The sequence below is a fragment of the Amborella trichopoda genome, chromosome 2 (assembly GCF_054954075.1).
Source record: "Amborella trichopoda isolate Santa Cruz 75 chromosome 2, AtrichopodaSantaCruz75HAP2 v2.0, whole genome shotgun sequence".
NCBI classification, from domain to species: Eukaryota; Viridiplantae; Streptophyta; class Magnoliopsida; order Amborellales; family Amborellaceae; genus Amborella; species Amborella trichopoda.
Window position 1 is genome coordinate 49634511 of NC_142337.1, and position 7073 is coordinate 49641583.

Genomic DNA, 7073 nt, shown 5'->3' on the forward strand with positions numbered 1-7073 from the left:
CTATGGATATTCTCCATTTGGTGTTAGCAGAAGGTCACGTCCCTTATCATTTTATTTATAATTTTATCATTGAAAGGTTGTGCAAAGAGGAGAGGTTTGAGAAAGCAGGCCAATTCCTCAATAACAAGCCTGAAGTAGATTCTTATAGTTACTGTATTTTGCTTGGTAGTTATTGTGATCTTCAAAGATGTATTTTGCTTGGTAGTTATTGTGATCTTCAAAGATGGGTAGATGCATCAGGGGCTATATTGGAGATGACCCAATATGGGCTTGATCTCGACTCTCTCACCTGCAACACCATGATCAAATTATTTTGTAATGTTGGACTTTTGAGCCATTCTATTTTGGTTTTGGAAGAGATGATTGCTAGGGACATTCCTACCAATAGAGAGACCTATAACCTGTTGATAAAGGCATTGTATATAGAAGGCAGGATCGATATGGCCTTGGAATTACTGGATTGCTTGTTTTCTAACTATATCATTTTCATTATTGGATAAAGAAGGGTAGGTTTTAGAGAGAGAGACAGAGAACTGGAGGAGAGGGATAGCCTTAATATTAGCTTCGGTTTGAAGCTTTTCAACCATTACGGTAATAAGAATAGCATGAAGAATATATTTATATATTATAGTAATTAAAGTACCATAATGTTTTTTACGATAGTTAAATTATTGTATAAAATATCATAAGAATTACGGTATATAAATTACCGTAAGAACTTTTCTACACATTATGGTATTTAAATTACCGTAATGTTTTTTATAGTAAATACAGTATTTAAATTACCATAATGTTTTTTATGGTAAAAAAGACTACCGTGAAGGGTATATTCGTCCAAAAAAAAGCGAAAATTGAGAAAAAAGGTGTAGGCGACGTTTTGAAAAGTTGGGGGCTTTTTTTTTATTTTATTAAAATATAGGTACATTAACAATAATTACCCTTAAATTTAGGGTCTTAAAATTAATCCTTGATTTTTATGTGAGGGAGTAGGATATTTTTTGGCTTGAGAGTTTAATTACTCAAGTGTGCTGGGCTTGCTTCTATGCTTAGAACTGATAGTATATTATGTTCCGTATGATCATAGAAAATATATGGTCATTGGTGCCATCACCATCCAACCAAAGGACTAAGGGATGGAGACAAAGATGGGTTTATCACTAGCTAATGAAAATTATAGAAAGAGATCATTTATCTTTGACATAAAGAGGTTACAATTACTCTTATCCGTTAAATTTCAAATCACATGGTTGTGAGAGTATTAAAATTCAAAAAAATATTTTTTGAATTTCGCAATGCACCCTAAACAATCTAATCTGACATCTAATGGCTAAGAATAATCATGACTTCCTTGTAACAAAAATTAATGGTCTTATAATATACAATCCCCTAGTTTAATATCATGTTATGTTGCGCCCCAACTCTTCCTACTGTAACTCAAATACTCCTCTCTCCCCCTTATACCAACTTTTTCATAGTGCCTATCCAACTGAAAACACTGAAACCAGTCCTGCAGAAGCTAGTCCGACAATGGTTTGTGTCCGACTGATATTATAAAATCAATGTGTCGAACCAGTTAGACACAATTTTTGTGTCAAACTGTACCCACTTTAGGTATGGCAGAAAAAAAAAAACACGTGGCATAAATGCATAAACATGAGGCAAATGGGGGTACTTTGGTCCAAACAATACCCTTTTGACTCGGGGTAGTCGCAAAAGAAAACAATATTGCGGTCCATAGAGTGGTAATCCTAAGAACATTTTACATCAAAATTATGTACCATGCTAAAATTTGAAGGTGCACTTTACCTCTAGACCTACGGATGTGTCTGTATCCAAAATGCACCCAGTAAAGAATATTACAAAATGCATTACAAACCAAATTCTTTATTTTTGAGAATTTATATATTTTTCTTAAAAAAAATTAAATACCAGTCGATCACCAAAACTACCGAAAATCGAAACCGATCAGCAGTCGGTTCCGATCTAACCGAACGATTAGCAGTTAGATCGCCCGATTTTCTACCGATACTTGTCATGCCCCATCAGTTTTTCCTGCCCTTTCTCTCTCTTCTTGGACCTGGGCAAGTACATTAGGCCAGTTTACACCTCTCTCTCTCTTGGGCAAGGGCAATCTCCTCTCTCCTCTCTCACACCATAGGCAAAAGATAGTGACCAACTCTCTCTCCCTCTCTCTATCACCCCCGCCCTGCTTCTCGTTGGCTCTTTCTCTCTCTAACATAAAGAAAAGTAAAAGATATATACAATACTCTTCACCCAAAATTAATGAATCCAAAGCAAAAATTAAAAATCTTAAAGAAAAACTAAAAGCCTTAGAAGAAAATTCTATTCCCTCTATTTCTAAATAAGAAGAAGTAAGAGCAGACCCAAGTTTTCATATTTAACTTATAGTACAAAAATAGTTTGTAGAAATAACCATAGGAATAAAAGATTTTACTTTTGAAAGTTAGACATTTTGTGATCTAGTTGGAGTATATATATATATATATATATATTCTTCACGGCTTAGATCATTAACAAGTAGTCATTTTATAATAAATCAACTTCAAAAGAAATAAAATAAATAAATTAGGATCTTAAAACTTGATGCCACTCAAAACATTTCTTTTAGTAATCAAATAAAAACACAAACTATGTTTGAGAATAATAAAAGACACAAGAAGTAAATATGACAATAAACAATAGGAAAATTATCGTTAATATATCTATATTTTAATAAAATCGAAAAAAAAAAAAAAAAAAAAAACCAATTTTTCAAAACCTCGCCTACACCACTTTTTCCAATTTTTGGTTTTTTTGGACGAAAATACTATTTACGGTAGTTTTTTTTACCATAATGAACATTACGGTAGTTTTTTTACCATAATAAAAATTACGGTAATTTAAATACCGTAATAAGTTGAAGGAGTATTACAGTAATTAAAATACCGTAATATCTTAAAGTATTATTACGGTAATTTTATTACCGTAATAACATTACATTAATTTAAATACAGTAATACTCATTGTGGTAAATAAAATACCATAATACCTTAAAGTAGTATTAGGGTAATTTAATTACCGTAATATTGCCCAAGCCTCATAACAAAGGATTTTCTACTCTCTCGAGTCTACTATATGTTTACTCCCTCGACAAAAATCCATGTTAGCTGTATTTCTCAAATCTCAAATGTTTAGGATATAATATCTACTTAATTTTTATATGGTTATCAAAATTTTAGAACAAAAGCACTCTTAAATAGGTGCTTTTGAGCGAGGGAGTAGATCTACATCGCGCTTCTATGGAAACATAGATTTTTTAAAAATAGAGAGGGGTAGCTCTGATATTAGCTTCGATTTGAAGCTTTTTAACCAATAGAAGAGTGGAAGTGACTGGGAAAGTATTACGGTAATAAGAATACCTTAAAGACTTCCCACACATTATGGTAATTAAAGTACCGTAATAGTTCAAATTATGGTAAACACTTTCCACCCTCCTATTGGTTGAAAAGCTTCAAACCGAAGCTAATAGTAGGGCTACCCCTCTCTCTTTTCAAAAAATCCATGTTCTCATGGGAGTACGATGTGGATCTACTCCCTCGCTAAAAAACACTCTTAAATGAGTGTTTTTGTTTTAAAATTTTAAAAACCATATAAAAATTAAATAGAGATTATATCTTAAAATTTGATATTTGAAAAATACAGCTAGCATGGATTTTTGTCGAGGGAGTAAATAGATAGTAGACTCGAGAGAGTAGAAAATCCTTTGTTATGAAGCTTGGGCAATTTACGGTAATTAAATTACCGTAATACTACTTTAAGGTATTATGGTATTTTAATTACCGTAATACTCCTTCAACTTATTATGGTATTTAAATTATTGTAATGTTCATTATAGTAAAAAAACTACCGTAAAGGGTATTTTTGTTCAAAAGAAGCTGAAAATTGGGAAAAATGGTGTAGGTGAGGTTTTGAAAAGTTGGATTTTTTTTTCGATTTAATTAAAATATAGGTATATTAGCCATAATTTTCCTAAACAATAAAGAGAGTGACGGATATTATCTCAATCGTGCTTCTTACACCCCAGACCAAGTCACCACCTTCTGATGGCGTGTGATCAATGGTCAACCTTTAATCTCAAGCGTGGAAAAACAATTTAGGCCAAACCCTCCAATGGAACATGAACTGCTTTCAAAACTTGTATCTCAACTAAAGCTTAACCCCTTGATAACCTAGTGAGATACATCTCTTTACTAAACCCTTACCCTTTAGACTACGAGAGATGGGAGATGAAAGAGAGTCTTTCTTATGTGGGGCATGCCCTTTACTTGGTCAAGAGAGAGAGAGAGAGAAACTCAAGAGATGGGGCGTGCCCTGCATTTTACAAACTAGAGAGAGAGAGAGAGAGAGAGAGCAACTCTTGCTAGGGGCATGCCCTTTTATTTTTTATGGGAAAGAGAAGAGAGAGATTTTAGGTGTAGAGAATGTGGGTAGGGGTCATCCATTTTTCTAGTGCTTCAATATGTTCTAGGGCTTTTTAGGGTTTTTCATAATTTCCCTATTTCTTGTGATATTGAATATACATTGTTAATCTTGGGTAATTTGTGGGATAAGAGATATGAGCCCTCTATTTCATAGACAAGTCATTAAGATCATATAGAATGTGCTAAAATCTTAATTCCATACTCAATATTTTGCTTTCCATACTCATGCACAAGCCTCTTCACACATTCTTTATTATTTCAAAACTTCCTCCAAATCCAATCTTTTCAAAACACTTAATATCTTTCTAAATCACTTGATTACAATAAGGTGGAAAGATCTAAGAGGTGGGGCGTATCACCAATGATGACATTTCATGAGCCCCACCAACTTGCCATGGTTGACCCATTTGCACAAATGAGCCATCATGTAATTTTAAAATCAAATAAATATTTTTTAGAGTTTATTCAAATATTTAAATCAATATCTCAGTTTTTATAAATTCAAATTTTATAAATAAAATACCCAAAAATCCAGAAAAATTCAAATAACAATTATAAAAATAATATAACATCAAAATAAACATAATTAAATACTTTTGATGGGAAAAAGATCCATATAGTCAAGAATAAATAAATAAACACTGTGACACTCCACCTTTTAATTGACTCAGTGTTGCCAATGACCCACAGTCCATACAGGGGGTCATTAATGAGTCACCAAAGTTTAGCCAATTGGCAATGAGGCGTAATCCCAGTCTGTGGATTTTAGGTTCTTACCTAGAGACATAACAAAGTTACCTAAACCTGATGCAATCCACAACTCTATGGTACATAAGGGTAATCTATCACACATACACAAACTTCACCCAGAAAGGTGATTCGCTTTCCTTAAAACGGCTATGATATGTGCATGTCGTGTGATGACACGCGGATGAGGCTTTGGCCCCTGTATCTGAAGGCCTTCGTCACACACAAGGGGCACACAGTCCTTCGGTTCACTATTTGGGTAATCTCCGAGCTCATCAAGGGATGACCCATTATAATCTTTATCAATTTAATCTTTATGCCTAGGAAACATGGAGTTTTTCCAACCGACTGGCCTGGATTGTTAAACTCAGTATGGTATTAGCAAACATCATTTATTTAGTATAGTCTACACATGACCACACTCCCACTGAGTTCATGTTCCATTCTATTAAAAGCTCAATTACAAGCACTTTTGATTCAATCCACAACTATATGGTGCATAGGGGTAATATCTCGCACATACACAAGTTTCACCCTGAAAAGTGGTTCGCTTTCTCGAAAACACGTATCATATATGTATGCCGTATGATGGTACACGGATGAAGCTTTGGGCCCTGTATCTGAAGGCCTCCATCACACATAAATCTTTTGGGCAATCTCCGACCTCATCAAGGGATGACCCATTATAATCCTTATCAGTGTAATATCTATGCACATGTAACATGAGCTTTTTCCAACCTACTAGTCAAGCTCAGTCCAATATCAGCAAATATCATTTGTTTAGTATGGTCTAACATGACCACATTCCCACTGAGTTCATATTCTATTATATCAAAAGATTAATTACAAGCACTCGTGAGCCCTTTAATGGCACAGACACCCAACAACTTTAACTCAAATAGCTTTAATAAGCTCAGGTGACGATTTAAATTGTATAAAAGAAGAATTAGTTCATCTAAATATTTTGAAAAAAAATAATTAGAAATTTTATACCGCAAATCTTAACAAGTTAAAAATTATATATAAAGATTCTAATATTCATGTTTGTAAAAACGACTTATGTCTACAAAGTTCTTATTAGTAAAATACTTAAGACAAAAGGTAATTTTAGTTAGACCTTTTTTCGAATTCGAATTCAGATATGAATATTCAAGATATGATCGAATCTAGATCTAGAGCCAAATTTAATATCATACATACTATTCGAATCTAAATCCAAATTTAAGTAGATAAGGAGCCAGTCCAAGAAATTCTCACCCCTCGTAAAATCCAGCCATTTTGAAGGGAGGAAGAATCCAGCCTACCCCTGTATTTTATCTAAAGACTATTACGCCCACAACTTGAGACGGACCAAAATGTCCTTGTTAGGGAAGTAAAGTCCAAATTGCCGATTACACTTTGCAATGGATCATGGTAGGACGGTCTTTGAATGAAAGGTTACGGCAATTTGGACTTTCCTTCGTAAGACGAGGCCCTCGCCGCAAGGTGTAAAAACATGGCAATTAAGGGCTAAAAGTCGTTTATGAAGAAATGGGTGGGTTGGTGCTAGTGTTTCCAAAATAAAATCGGAACGGTTAATCAAATACGGGTTTAAAAGCGGGTTATATGGCGTAATCGCTAAATCGGTCGATTCAATCGTTTTAATCCGGACAGTAAAAAAACTATTGAAAAACTAAAAACAATGCAATTTTTTTTTATTATAATATGAAAAGTATATAAAGAACTATTAAAACAAAATACGTTCAAATGTAGTTGAAAATTAATTTTAACAAATTGGTTTTTGAATTAAAGTGTGTATTAATGACAAAAATAATTTTTACCTTTTATCATAATATAAAAAATATT